A 15,613-nucleotide genomic window follows, 5' to 3' on the forward strand; every position below is an offset into this window, starting at 1 on the left:
TTACTATTTCACATTATTTTATCAGAAATGATAATAAAATGGCCTACCTAAGTAGCTAAAAATCATAAAACTATTACAAAGCAAGTCAACATAATTTATCATTAATATAAAACAATAGTTGACATACATGAGATCAGGTCCCAGTAGAAATGTCAATATCTTTATTAAAGGAGGTCCTCATACAAAGAATTCATGTGGTCAAAACTTAAGAAGACTGTAGGGAATAAGAAACAGGCCTATAGCTGTACCAGACAAGGAAGGAGAGCCCGTTGTCACAAGGAAAGAAAAAGGAGCATTCTGTCACCATCCTGAGCCCAGTCTCAGGCTGTCCTGGCATTCCATTGCTGCTCTTCAATTCACTTCAGAAATTAACGATGGGGTTTTGTGTTCTATTTAATCTGATAGTAAAATACTGGGAAAAAATTGGTAGAGTCACACTGATTTTAGGCAATCTCAATACACCTGAAAATATGGATTTAAATGAGTCAATAAGGAACAGTATTAAAAAATCACTGTATGACCTAGTATGATTTCTAAAACAAGCAAACTCTAGTAATCTCCAATGCAAAGGGCATCAGGAATGTTGGGATGCTGGTTATCAAGGTGGTACTCCAAGCCATTAGCTGGAACAAATTCCAAATTCACACTTATTTGCATCACATCAGTTTAATAATCCAATAAATGACAAAGAAAAAAGACAAACAATGAAAATAGCATCATATAGCACAATAATTTTGTTTGGTTCCCTCTGACAGAAACTTCAGTCTTCCTATAGTTTTACCTAGAAATCCAGTTGTAGAATCAAATTGTGAATCCATTTCAGCTAATAGTTTATTTTGATTTTTAACTTCATGGCCTATTTCAATGAAAAGAGATTTAATTGCAGTGACTTTGCTTCTCAGACTGTCCATGAGCCTCTCGTTTTCTTCTTCATAGGTGTTGTACCCACTGTTGGCATAGCTGTAGTTCCCATAGCTGCCTGGAGGTGCTCCTTCACCCAGGCCTGAATGCCTCATCCTGCCATGGGAGGGAAAGGCGGGTGAGTGAAGAGTGGGTAGGAACGGGCCAGGGTCATGCAACCTCGACTTCAGTCCCAGAGCCCCTCAAAGGACCAACTTCTCTACTCTGAGCGCCGTGACATCAGTAGAGTCTAAACATCACCTAAATTTTAAATCTTAACAGAGCTATCTGAACATTCTAAATCCCAACTCTTTCCAAAACTCAGCTGTTGGACATTTCAGGATATTTCATCTTTATCCTTTATCCTTATGATATTGTCTACAAATCCCAATCCTAAATCATTTATTGTAATCTGATCCTTATAACCAAAATAAGTGAAGTCTGTAGAGCAAAACAGAGGTCACCCTAGTTGATAATGCTGTTTTGGCATAAGAACTAGTAACTGGCCTCATGAAGGACTCACCTCCTATAAAATTTATTTCACAGTTGGGCATGGCAGTACACACCTGCACTCCCAGCACTTGGGATCTGACGCAAAAGGATTGTGAGTTCAAAGCCATTCTTGGCTGCATAGTGAAACACCATCTCGAAAAATTATGGGCTAGGGCCAGGCATGGTGGCACATTACCTTGAATCCTAGCACTTGAGAGGCAGAGGCATGTTAATCTCTATGAGTTTGAGGCCAGCCTTGTCTACAAAGCAAGTTCCAGGCCAGCCAGGGCTACATAGTGAGATTGTATTTCAAAAAATAAAAAACAAACACCAGGCATGGTGGCATGAGCCTTTAATCCCAGCCCTTGGAGGCAGAGGCAGGTGGATTTCTGTGAGACTGAGGCCAGTATGGTCCACATAGTGACTTCTTGGTGGGCTAGGACTAGGGAGACCCTGTCAAAAACAAAATAAACAACAACCCCCAAACCCCCAACAACCTATGGCCTGGGGATGTAACTCAGTGGCAGATCCCTTGCTTTCAGCATGCACAAAGATCTAGGTTCAAACACGAAACGTTCATGTAGTAGTTGACTTTTTTTTCTTTTTTTGGCTTTTGAGACAGGGTCTCCCTATAGTCCCAGTTGACCTGGAATTTACTTGTGTAGGCCAGGCTGGCCTTGATCTCAGAACTCTACCAACCTCTGTCTCCCAAGTGCTGGGATTAAGGGCATGCGTCACTATGCTTGGCATAGTACCTGACTTTTTAAAAATATGTAATTTTAAAAATTTGTTTGTATTAAATTTTGTTGTATTTCATACAGAGTATCTCAAACAATCTGAGTCATCTTTATAGCCCCGTCCCCACCAGCACCTTCCCATAGCCCCCCCCACTGGAACCCATATATACTGTCATGGGTGTTAAGGTCCACTGTGTCAGTGTCTCCAGACTTTCCCCAGTGCAAGTCCATCCACTTTCAGTCTAGTCAGATCCTTCTCACCTATCCATAAAAAAATGTATTTTTTATGTGTGTTTTGCCTGCATGTATGTAAGTACACCACATGCATGCACTGTCTCAGAGGCCAGAAGAGGGCATTGAATCTCCTGGCACTGGAGATATGGATGGTTGTTAGCTGCCATATAGGTGCTGGGAACCTAACTTGGATCCTCTGCATGAGCAGCCAGTGCTTAACTGTTGAGCCATCTGTCCAGCCCCAGAACTTGACATTTTTTGTTGTAAAGACAGTCTCAAGTAACTCAGAATGGCCTCCAACTTGCTATGCAGTTGAGAATGACCTTAAATTTTTGATCCTCCTGTGTCCACTTCACAAGTGCTGAGATCATAAGCATGTGCATAATTTTATGCAGTACTAGGGATTGATTCCAGATCTTTGTGCATTCTAGGCAAACATGCTTAGCAGTTGAGTACATCCCCAACCTGCATTTGACTTTTTACATCCTTCCTTCTACAAACATTATTACAAAGCCCCTGAGCAGTCAGTTTCTTTATCTCCGATACCACAAAGAAGGGACCAAAAGGTACTAACAGCTATTTCTCTCCAGTCAAATAAATAAACAACTCCATGGGAATCTCCCTTTTAGCTGCACACCATGGTGCACATCTGTAGCTCCAGCAGCTGGCGAGGCGGAGGCAGAGGGATCCCTGTGTCCTGGAGTTTAAGGCCAGCCTGAGGAACCTAGCAAGACCCTGTCTCAAAAAGGAAAAAGATGATGGAGATGGAGCTCAGGAATAGAGCAGTTGTTGAGCACTAGCATAAACAATGCATGAAAACCTGGGGTTCCATCCCCTCCATCAGCGAAAAAAAAAAAAATTGCCCCTCTCCTAATTGTCTTATTTTCCTAGTTATAACGTGTAGTGCAAGACCACACAGAGAGATCTAGAAAACCCATCCTGGAAGATTGGGGGTTGAAACCTTCTTTCCTTGTCTTGGCTCTCCTCTGACTAGGGAGAGAGACTGAGTACAGCCCAAAGTCAGCGTAAAAGACTTAGTTTTTGAAAAGGGTTTGCTTGTTAGACACTCCTCATTTAGTGAAAATGTCTTCCTTTCAAAGGTCATTACCATCCCAACATGTTAAAAATTCCGTTTCCCAAGATCTATTCTAGAACTGTTGGAATTATAAAGTCCTAAAGCCTCTAAAATCTTGTAATTCTTGTGGAACAACTTTACAAAGGGCTGGTTCCTACCTGACTCTCTTACCTGCCCCACCTCCAACTGGCAATTCACTCATTTACTGCTTAATTAGGAAACAAAAATTGTGACACACTCATGCATGGACTACTTTCATCTATGCATTCAAATAAAATGACAAAGAGTATCCAACCAAGAATGCATATCTTATCGTTTTGTCCCATTGTGTTAAACAGGAAAAGAATTAAAGGATGGCAAAGGTTATTACAGTTGTTTTGGTTGTGGGATACAAAATTACTTTGTTTCCACTGATTTTCCTAATTTCCTAGTTTTCTGAAATATGCATATATGTTCATGGGCAAGAAATATGTACATAAAGTTCAAACGTGTCAAGCCACACCTGGCTTCGCCAGTTCTCCTGGGTTTTGAGACACATATGAGTCATCCAAAGGAGAGGGAGGAGCCAACAGGACTTTAGACGAGTCTGGATTTGAGGGGGAGGGACAGTACTGGTCACCGTGGGGACTGATCAGCTCAGCTGGAGTTTAGCCCGGAAGCGCTGATGTTGGCACCGGGCAAAATCCAGCTGCAAAAGCGGATGATAACGTGGCAGCTGTCACCCTCCTTGCTGGGCTGGACAAGGCCCTCCGGCCCACAACAAGGGTAGCTCCGGCCCTCTTCTCATTGGTGCCTGATGCTCATTTTGTTTTCAAGGACCGCCCCTCCACGCAAGGGAGGGGCTCTCCTCCAAGGCTGGGACCTCGCGGCCATGCTGAGAGTGGCGAGGCAGAGGTGGGTGGGGCCGTTCTGTCCGTCCCTGCCGACTCAGCCCCAGCTTCTCCTTGCTCATGGCTCTCGGGACCAAAGGAAAGAAGTGGTTTGCCACCAAACTCTTTGTTGCTTGGGAACTGGACATTTGTGTGAAGTGCACACATCGCTGGTGAGGCCCCTAGAGGCCAGTGGGCTTTAGTTTTCTAGAGATGATGTCATCCCTAAGGCTCTCCAAGGTCCTAGTGCCCGATTCATAACCACTCAAGATTAGCCTTGGTGTGGCCAAATAATTTATTGTTCAAACCCGTAGAGCCTAACAGTTTATTAATAACAACCAGTGCAAGATATGCAAAAGACTCTTCTGGGATTTATAGTACACTACTTAGAGATCACCAGTTCTTAAGCCACAAGCTACACCCCAAAATTGTGGATATATATATATATATATATGTCACATACATATAAAATAAATGTAAATTTTTCCTTTTTAAAAAATGGCATTAAGCTGGGCGTGGTAGCACACGCCTTTAGTCCCAACCCTTCGGAGGCAGAGGCAGGCAGATCTCTGTGAGTTCAAGGCCAGCCTAGTCTACATAGTGAGTTCCAGGACAGCTGGGGGTGCAGGGAGACCCTGCTTCAAAAAGACCAAAAAAAAAAAAAAGTAGCATTAAATGGGAATGGAAATATTTTCCAAAATAGAAAAAATGAGAAAGCCTAAGCAAGTGGTGAAGGTCTGTGTAGGTTTGTTATGATCTATAAAGGATGAGACAAAAATAATATACACATAATCTTAAATTTTCTGAGGGCATAGTTTAGTTAACTAGTTTAAGGAACAAAATATATATCTATTCTGAGAACATTTGTTTTTTTACCCAAGCTTTATCTACATAGCACATGGTAATTAAAAGTATCAGACTGGTGGAACTAACCTTATTGGATGTTTAACAGCCATACTTTGAGGCCTATACTAATCTGGTCAGAGGGACTTAAAGGACAGTTTTGCCCCTTGCCCTCCAAGGTTGACTAAGTTCCAGGAAACTATGGAATATCTCTCAAAATGTCCTATAATTGTGGTGAGTCACCTGTCTTCTTGTTCAGGGAGGCCATGGAGACCCCACAAGATGGACTTGAACCAGTGTCCAGTCTACAAGAGGAGGGTCAAGTCAAAGGAAACATCTCATTCATGCTTCCAAGTGAAGCCAGCCTTTGACTTATCTTCACATAGATGGAACTGGTAAAAGAAAGGAGCCAGGAGCTCCTCCCAAGCCCATGTGACCCCTGAAGAACAGATCCTCAAACGACCTTAAGTGTAAATATAAATTGATTTATTTGGGCCAACTGTATGATCTTAAACACCCAAAAGGAAAGTATAACCAAAGAGTAAAGTAATCAGTACATTTCTTTAAGAGTTCAAGGGATTACACGTCTTAGACATTAGGCTTAAGTTCATATAAAGTTATTTAGACAATTATCTCTCATTGATGATTTTGTTCTGAATCAGAAAGTGCTGCTCAGATGTAAGACTTCAAATCTTGGTCTCCAATACTGTAGTGCCCACCTGTAGCTAAGGGAGACAACTGCTATTGTTCTAAACTGATGGCCAAATTTGAGACCCTGTCTCAAAAAGACCAAAAAAAAAAAAAGTATTTGAGAGCTTTTATCTAATCCTTAAAAGATTTTAGGGCTACCTCTTCAGAGGGGGGAATGTTAGAGCAGCAAAAAGCCCCACAAAAAAAGAAGAAAGAGTACATGAAATTATCAGAAAAAAAAGTGATGGGGAGATATGAGAGGAGTTGGAGGAGAGGGGGTGGGCATGGATTTGATCAAAACAACTTATATTCTTGTATCCCTGTATGAAATTCTCAATAAATTATTTTTAAAAAGAAATGGCATTAATTACATTCAAAACGACATGCAACCATCACCATCATAATTTTCCATTAATGCAAAAACACCATTAACACCAGCTCCCTACTAACCCCCTTCCACTAGTTCCTGGTAATCCACAATTTACGTTATTCTCATATAAGAGGACTCATCCCCATTTGGTTTATTTGCCTAGAATGATTTTTTTCAAGGTTCTTACATGGTTTGTTTTATGGCTGAACAATATTTCTTTTTTTGTGGTCTTTATGAGATAGGGTCTCCCTGTAGCCACAGCTGCACAATGTAGACCATGCTGACCTTGAACTCACAGAGATCTGCCTGCCTCTGCCTCCTGAGTGCTGGAATCAAAGGCATGCGCCATCATGACTGGCCAAATCATATTTCATTTTGAATATACCACTATTTATTTATTCATTTACCCTCTGTCTCTCCTTTTTTGTCATTTGTTTAAGAGTAGATCTCACCGGGCGTGGTAGCACATGCCTTTAATCCCAGCACTTGGGAGCCAGAGGCAGGCAGATCACTGTGAATTCAAGGCCAGCCTGGTCTACATAGTGAGTTCAGGTGAGCTGGGACTACAAGGAGACCCCTCTCAAAAGGACAAAAAGATCAAAAAAGGCAGGCAGATTAGATTGTATGTAGCTCAGGCTGCAACTTGCTATGAAACCAAGGATGACCAAGAACTCTGGTCTTCCTGCTAGGATTACAGGAGTGCATCATAATCATCATGAGTGGCCCTGTTTACCACTGTTTGTTTATCTATTTGCCTATTGATGAACTCTTACGTTGTCTGTTGACTATTGTGAATAATATGATAAACATTATGTACAAGTATCTGATAGTTCAATTTTTTCACTAATATTTACTTAATTTTTAAATGTTTTGGGGATAAAATCACTTTATTTTAATTAACTCACAAATAAAATGTCACACACTGGTTTAAGAAGGCCAAACACATGCCCAGCCTCCAATCCACACATCTCAGTCAGCTTCTGTACAGTAGGCACTCTTCCATGGCCATTCAGGGAAAATGGAGCTGTTAATAACCAGGTTTTCTTGATTATCACTATCAGTTATGGTTTTCATACTAAAGTAAGTTGGTCATCAGTGGATTTTTCCAATTCTGCAATTTGAACTTTTTTTTTTTTTTGGTCTTTTTGAGACAGTCTCCCTGTATCCCCAACTGGCCTGGAACTCATTATGTAGACCAGGCTGGCCTTGACTTGAACTCAGAGAGATCCACCTGCCTCTGCCTCCTAAGTGCTAGGACTAAAGGCATGTGTCACCACACCCGGCCCTGAACTTTTTAAAAATATTTTATTATTTTTGTTGTATGTGTATGAGTATATTGCCTACATGTATGTAAGTGCACCTGCATCATGCAATGCCCATGGAAGTAAGAGAAGGGTGTTGGATTCCCCTGGAACTGGAGTCAAGGATGGTTGTTAGCTGCCATCTGGGTGCTGAGAATTGAACTTGGGTCCTCTGCAAGAGCAGCCAGTGCTCTTAATTGCTGAGGATCTCTCCATTTCCTATTTGAACTTCTCTCTTGATTAAAGGAACCCTCCATTTGCAAATCTACACTACTTCAGCTCCTCATAGAAGCCCTCCCATGATGGCACTCTGCTTCTTGGCACACTCCAGAAACTGCCTGATCTCAAAAAGGCCATGGCTACCAAACTGCTGCTCTGGGCAGCTGGGCTCCCCGAGACTCCTGGTAAGTGATGTCAGGCTTTCCAGGCTCAGCATTACCACCTTCATTGATGCCCCTGGTGATGGCTCAGTTCCCCAGTGTGTGCCCCACTGCAGAGCCTACTGCCACATTTGCTGCAGTGGTTACCATATGGGCCATCAGGCCTAGCTGCTGTTTCTTTAAATTAGAATTTCAAGCTGAGTATAGTGGCACATGCTCATAATCCCAGTACTTGGGAAGTAGAGGCAGGAGAATCAGGATTTCATGGTCAGCCTCAGCTACATTTTGGGTTTGAGGCCAGTTTGAATTACATGAGACCTTATCTCAAAAAAATAGCTATATAATTGATAATTTCAAATTTGTTTTATCTTGTGATTGGTAGTTAATTAATAGTGATTTGTTGTACTTGTGCTCTTGGTCTACTTCCTGTAAAGAACTTAGTGGAATCTAATGATCCATAGTGAATCTGGAGAAGATAATTAAAGGAACTCTGGGCCCCTTTACAGCTTATAAATCAATTTGTAGGAAGGTTGGTTATATATTATTGATATTCGGGTAGCAGAATCAGCACATACTTTTCAATCCTTGACTTAACTGCTCTGATGTAGTTGACACAACTTTCTTTTTGAAGTGTCTTCCTGTGGCTTTTTAAATATTTTATTTATTATTGTATGAGTGTATTGCCTGTGTGTATGTAAGTGCACCCATGTGGTGCAATGTCCACAGATGTCAGAAGAGGTCATCAGATTCCCCTGGAACTGGAGCTACAGATGGTTGTTAGCAGTCATGTGGGTGCTGGGAACTGAACCCAGGTCCTTTGCAAGAGCAGCCAGTGCTGCCGGGCATGGTGGTGCACGCCTTTAATCCCAGCACTTGGGAGGCAGAGGCAGGCAGATCTCTTCGAGTTCAAGGCCAGCCTGGTCTACATAGTGAGTTCCAGGACAGCTGGGGCTACAGGGAGACCCTGTCTCAAAAAGACCAAAAAAAAGAGCAACCAATGTGCTTAACCGCTGAGTCATCTCTCCAGCCCCTCTTCTGGTTTTCTGGTTTTCTGTTCTTTCCTTCTTTTTGTTTTGTTTTTTTTTTTTTGGTCTTTTGGAGGCAGGATCTCTCTGTACCTCCAGCTCCTGGAACTCAGTATGTAGACCAGGCTGTCCTTGAGTTCACAGAAATCCACCTGCCTCTGCCTTCCAAGTGCTGATGTGCGCCACCACACCCGGCCCCTCCTATGGCTTTTTTGTCACCATTTTCTCTCTGGTTTTCCTCCTAATGTGCATTTCTTCATAATTACTGTTCTTTGTTTTTAAAAAAGATGTATTTATTTTAATCTTATGTATATGAATGTTTTGCCTATATGTATATATGTGGACTACATATATGCAGATGCCTATGGAGGCCAGAAGAGGGTGTCAGATCCTCTGGAACTGGAGTTACAGATGGTTGTAAGCTGTCATGTGGGTGCTGGGAACTCAACTCAGGTTCTCTGCAATAGCAGCCAGTGCTTTTAACTGCTGAGCCATCTCTGCAGCCTTCTTTGACTGATCTTAAGTATTGTGAGTCCAGCCAAACACAATAGCATGCATCTGTAGATTCTACTTGGGAGGTTGAGGGTGAAGGATCACTAGAGACTAGGAGTTCAAGGCTAGCTTGTGCAATACAGGGAGCCTTGTTTAAAAAGAAAAAAAGATCCTGTTCCATAGGATTCCATCCTGGCTTTTTCAGTCCACACTTTACCTAGGTGATTGCTATTTATCCTTATTACTGTAACTGCTAGTGATAAGCTGATGACTCTAAAATCTCTATCTCTGGCCCACAATGAGGCTCTGAACTTCTCCAGATTGATATATGGTATAGTAGTGAAAATATTTATCAACAGTGGTACATGTCTTGGGCTTTAGCCCAAATAGAAAACTCATTAAATTAAATTATGAGATAAATCTTGTTCTTTTGGAGAAGGGGATTAAGATTCAACTACATCATACTAAAAAAAGCACATCAAAGTATTGGATGAAATAAGTTATATGCATGATCTCTATATCTAGAGACCATAATATATGCTGCTTAGCAGATCTGGTAAAGTTATCAAATGGCTTTACCTTTATACTCATTTTATTTTTACTTAAATATATTTTTTCTACATTTGTCATACCAATAGACTGATATAAAGTCAAGAACAAGGACCAAATCTTTCGGATATCTCCAGTGGAAACAGGAGTGTTAGTAGACGGTAGTCAACATGTTTATAAACTGAAAAAAAAATGACTATTTCAGGGTGGAGCATATTGGAAACTGAGCTGCTGTGTTTAGTATAGTGAACACTGGTGTTAGGCTACCAAATGTTCTTTTCCTTCTTTTCTTCCTCATGATACAGTTGCAACTTTATAGCAATAATCCATCTTCTCCACAGAATCTCTTTATTTCCATCATGGTAATCTCATTTCTCTTGCAGTAACGTATGTAGGATGGATATATGAACAAATCTGGCCAATGAGATGTAATAGGGAGTCTATTATATTAGGGGGTTTGGGAAGTGGTTTTTTTTTTTTTTTTTTTTTTTTGGTCTTTTTGAGACAGGGTCTCCCTGTAGCCCCAGCTGTCCTGGAACTCACTATGTAGACCAGGCTGGCCTTGAATTCACAGAGATCCACCTCCCAAGTGCTGGGATTAAAGGCGTGCACCACCACTCGAGGCCGGGAAGTGTTTTTTCTTTATAGTGTCTTGATGTGTCAACGTGACCTGTGGCAGCCGTCTTGCTAGTATCTAACAGCAAAGTTAATATTCTGAGGAAGGAAGAGAAAGAAAGATTGAAGAACTTGATCCTTATCAAGGTGACTGAGGAATAATTAACCAACCCTAGAGTTGTACTGGCTTGGAACTTGTGATTTGCTCTCCTCTTTACACTATTTCCAGTTAGGTGTTCTGTTCCTTCTTAGATGATAAGATTCATGAATAGATTATATGGGTGTGTGGGAGGGAACCCTGTGTTTTTTTCTTTCTCCATCAAAAGCCTGTGGATTATGTGAAGGAAGAAGGCCTCTCTCTGCATATGGAAAAGCCCATGCATGGAGTTCCCTGCCTTCTGACATGACAGCAACAGTGACAACAAAATAACCATGGCATGTGGGAGGAGTCAGGTGATGCTGCACACAAAGCAAATTACTTCAATGTGTAAAGTTATTTCAGTAATTATTTTGCTTTTTTTTTTTTTTGGTCTTTTTGAGACAGGGTCTCCCTGTAGCCCCAGCTGGCCTGGAACTCACTATGTAGACCAGGCTGGCCTTGAACTCACAGAGATCCGCCTGCCTCAGCCTCCCGAGTGCTGGAATTAAAGGCGTGCACCACGATGCCTGGCTATTTTGCTTTTTTAAAAAATATTTTTTTAATCCCAGCTGGAGCTACAGAAAGACCCTGTCTCAAAAAGACCAAAAATAAATAATAAATAATATAAAAAGTTTATTTTTAGTTTATGTGTATGAGTGTATTGCCTGCATATATGTAAGTGCACCTGTGTCATGCAACGCTGTGTAGGCCAGAGGAGGGTGTCAGATTTCCCTGGAACTGGAGTTAAGGATGGTTGTTAGCTGCCATGTGGGTCCTGGGAACCGAACCTAGGTCTTAAAAGTCTTTGGAAAAACTGTACACTGAGTTTGATAGTCTCAGAATTTAGTAGCTGGCATGTCAGGTGAAGTCAGGAAGATGAACAGTAGGATCAGTGATATGGAAATATCTTATTTTCACTGCATTTCAGCCAAAGGGGAGAATCCCCAACGTAATGTGGTACCCAGTGTTTTATACTCCTGAGCATTTCTGGGGCTCTGCTTGGCCAACTGGCTTGCTTCTTGTTACTTTCCCCTTTAGTAAACTCTTTCTATGCTCTATTTAGTCAGTTACCTCTGCACAGTCTTTGTTTCTCAAAATATTATGGCTCTGGGTTAAAGATGTCAAAGCCTGAGTTTGCAATTTAATTTTTTTAAATTTTTATGTGTATGAGTGAATTGCCTGCATGTATGTGAGTGCACCCATGTTGTGCAATGCCGTGGAGGTCAGAAGAGGGCCCCGGATTCCCCTGGAACTGGAGTTAAGGACAGTTCATAACCTTCATGTGGGTGCTGGGAATTGAACCCAGGTCCTCTGCAAGAGCAGTCAGTGCTCTTAACCACTAAGCCATGTCTCCAGGCCCTGCAATTTAATTTTTAAAGATTCTTCTTTTGGGATGGTTTCAGAAAAGGAAGGAGACAGAAATATCTTTAATTCATCCTCCTAGGTTACACATTTGTTCAGGTTTTCTCCAAGATGTTGTTGCTCATTACTGAATAATTTGAGCTACAGCTTCTATAATTTTGATGCCTTCTGATTTTTACATACGGTAAGTTCCTAGTTTGTGTTATTCAAAAATATGAAAGAGGGGCTGGAGAGATTGCTCAGTTGTTAAGAGCACTGGCTGCTCTTGTAGAGGACCTGGGTTCGATTCCCAGCACCCACATGGTTCCAGGGGTATCTGTGCTTTCTTCTGACCTCTGTCAGACATAGGTACACTATGTCTGACATACAATAGGTTACATAGGTGCACTTACATACATGCAGACAATACACTCATACACATAAAATAAAAATAATAAATAAAACATTTTAAAAAACAAAAATGTGAAAGAAGTGTTCTCAGAAAAAGCTTCTCTTAGTTTCTCAGGCAAGTTGCAGTTTGACTGTTGGCATTTATTTCAATGCATCAGTGTTGGTCTTTCTCTTCTGTTCTAAGATGCTGGGTTCTTTACATAAACAGGAGTGAAAGCAGTTGCTCTCTTCTACTCTGGGTGATTATTTCTTAATAGCAGGTGGTGATTCACTCTCCTGTACGTCTTAGAGGAGGTTTTATTATTTGTGAGGGATGGTGTCAAGGGAGACAAGAGCTCTAGTAATGTGTCAGGTATTACACATTCTGGCTTAGTATAATAAGGAGCAACATCTTCCCCCACTGCAATTTCAAAGGCTGGAAGCAACACCCCACTCACTTATCAGGCTCTGAGAAATCACATTATTCATAAAATCGAACATGATTCACATGAATGGAACAAAATGGAATTATCAAAAATAGATTCTGTAGATCAATCTGTGGCAAAAATATCTTCTTCTCTGTGAATTGACTATAATTACAGGAAGAACCATTCCATTTCAGTTCTACCACCTTCTCTTCCACTTTGACTAAATAAGCATTATTGCTTTCTTATGGAACATAATTATAGGTTAATATATAGGTCAGTATGTTTGAAAGGGTTTGAGGTGATTGTAGGTTTTTTGGTGCTAGGCGTTGAACCCAAGGCCTCATCCGTGCTAAGCATGGAAAACGGGTTTTAATATGAGGAACTCCACTTTTTGTGTGTGTGGTCCTTTTGAAATACGATTCACTTAAACATGCTTCGTGTTCATTGCACTTCTTTAATTGGCCACCTTGAGTTATTGAACATTCTTCTTTTTTTATACTTTGTATATTGACCCATTGTTATTTTTAGTAGCAACTTGTAGAGTAGGTTGGAAGGGCATCACATCTGATGGAATTTGAATTCCTGACAGAGCTATTTGTTTCAAATATGTGCAATATGATTTCAGTCCTTTTACCTGGACATTTTTTTTCTCCTTCTATTGATTTCCCGCCTCTCTAAGAGTAATAAATCCTTTTTAGGGAATAGTAAACAGGAAAAGGAAATTCCAGCTTGGTAACTATGACTGTATATATATACATAGGTATACAATATTAAGTGCATAATGTTCTTCAAAGTTATATATCAATGTTCACAGGAGCTGTATTAACTATAACATCATGTTCTTATGTAGTCACATTCAAAGGCAGAAAAATGGTAGGTTGTTCAAAACTGCACTGTGCTGGATAGCTTTAGTGTCAACTTAACACACCTGGGTTGAGGGAGCCTCAACTGGGGAATTGCCTCCATTGGGCTGGCCTGTGGCCATGTCTGTGGGGCATTTTCCTGATTGTTGAGTGATGTGGGAGGGCCCAGCACACTGTGGGTAGTGCCACCCCTGGGCAGGTGGGCCTGTGTTGGATAAGAGAGCAAGCTGAGCAGAGGCCAGGGGAGCAAGCCAGTAAGTGGTGTTCCTCCATGGCCTGTGCTCCAGCTCCTGCCTTCAGGTTCCTGCCCTGAGTTCCTACCTTGGGCTCCCTGATGAACTGTGACCTGGGAGATGTAAGCTGAATAAACCCTTTCCTCCCCAAGTTGGTATTGGTCAGAGTGTTTGTCACAGCAATGGAGAAACAAACTAAGACATGCACCTTTTCATTAAGGAATAAATTTTATCTCAAGAGCCTCTAGCATATCACCTTCATTTCTCACTGCTTCAGATTGTGTTGTGTGCCTGTACCTTAGCTTAAGAAAAGTTGGAAAAGTGTATGTGTTCTGTATTTTGGGGTAGGCAAGTAGTAATGTCTGGCACAAAAAATAATATGAAACCATTGGATATGGTGGCACATGTCTGTAGTCCTAGTACCTGGTAGGCTGGGGCAGGGGGCCCAGGAGTTCCAGGCTTGCCTTGGCTACACAGAGAGACCCTGTCTTGGAAAAAAAAATCACAGTTCTCCTTCAGAAAGCTTTGTATCTTCCAGTGAAGAAGGTGAATTATACTTTTATTGAAATTTCTATATAGTAGAGTCCTGGACATAAGTAGTGGTTTCAGAGTACAGATTACCTTTAAGTTGATCAAAGAAAACTGCTGTGGGTAATTTTGAATTTGCAACTTCCAAGCAAAACCTACTGTGGTGGTTTGAATGAAAATGTCCCCCATAGGCTCCAAGTGTTTGGACATTTTGTCCCCAGATGATGGTGCTGTTTTAGGAGGTTTTTAGAAGGTGTAGCTATCCTGGAGGAAGCATGTCACTGGGGGTGGGCTTAGAGAGTTCTTAAGCCTTGCCAGATCTCCAGTCGCCCTCTTGCTTCCTGTGCCTGCGTGATGATGTGAGAGATTAGTTTCTGGTGCTCCTGGTCCAGCCACCTCCAGCCACCATGGCTCCCTGCCATGACGGACTGTAATTCCCCTGGAACCGTAAGCTCAAATGAAGTCTTTTTTCTATAAGTTGCTCGGGTCAGTGTTTCTATCACAGCAACAGAAAAGTGACTAATACACCATCTCTCTTCAGTTGTTGTCAGTTTTTAGTTATGAATTCTGTTTTGGACATTTTTTCCACAAATGGTGTTTAGGAATTCTGTTCACAGAACACATTTTGGGTGATGTTGTCTTTCTACAAAGTGTTCCTATCCTTCCATCTCCAAAGGTCCCAAACCCATTCATCCTTTGAAGAAATGAAAAAAAAAAATCATTCTTCTCATTTATTTTGTCAATTCATTTTGTCAGTTCAGCAAATATGTGTTGCTTGGTTACTATGTACCAAGCACATCTGTTCAAAAGTTAGGATAAAAGATGGGAGCTCTGATCTTATGGAGCTTAAAGTTAGGAAAGCCCACCAGTTAGCAATGGCAATTAAGTGACGAGGAAGAACCAGTGAAAGACGAGCAAGGATGCTTAGACTGTTGGTGAGGAAGACGGCAGAACACAAGACTTCTTCAGCAGACTGAATGTGTCCCTCCAAAATTCCTATGTGGAAATCCTGGCTCCTACAATGATGACACTAAGAGGTGGGAACTTAAGAAGATTAGGTAAAATAGGTGGAGTCATCATGAGAGAGATTAGTGCCCTTATAAAAGAGACCCTGGAGAG

General features: G+C 41.4%; 1 pseudogene; it reads right to left on the minus strand.

Annotated features, from left to right (window-relative positions):
* Positions 1-656: 656 nt before the first annotated feature.
* On the minus strand, positions 657-1,016 carry LOC103749847 (annotated as a pseudogene).
* Between the last annotated feature and the right edge of the window lie 14,597 nt (positions 1,017-15,613).

Source organism: Nannospalax galili, unplaced genomic scaffold (assembly GCF_000622305.1).
Source record: "Nannospalax galili isolate Female #2095 unplaced genomic scaffold, S.galili_v1.0 scaffold686, whole genome shotgun sequence".
Classification (NCBI taxonomy): domain Eukaryota; kingdom Metazoa; phylum Chordata; class Mammalia; order Rodentia; family Spalacidae; genus Nannospalax; species Nannospalax galili.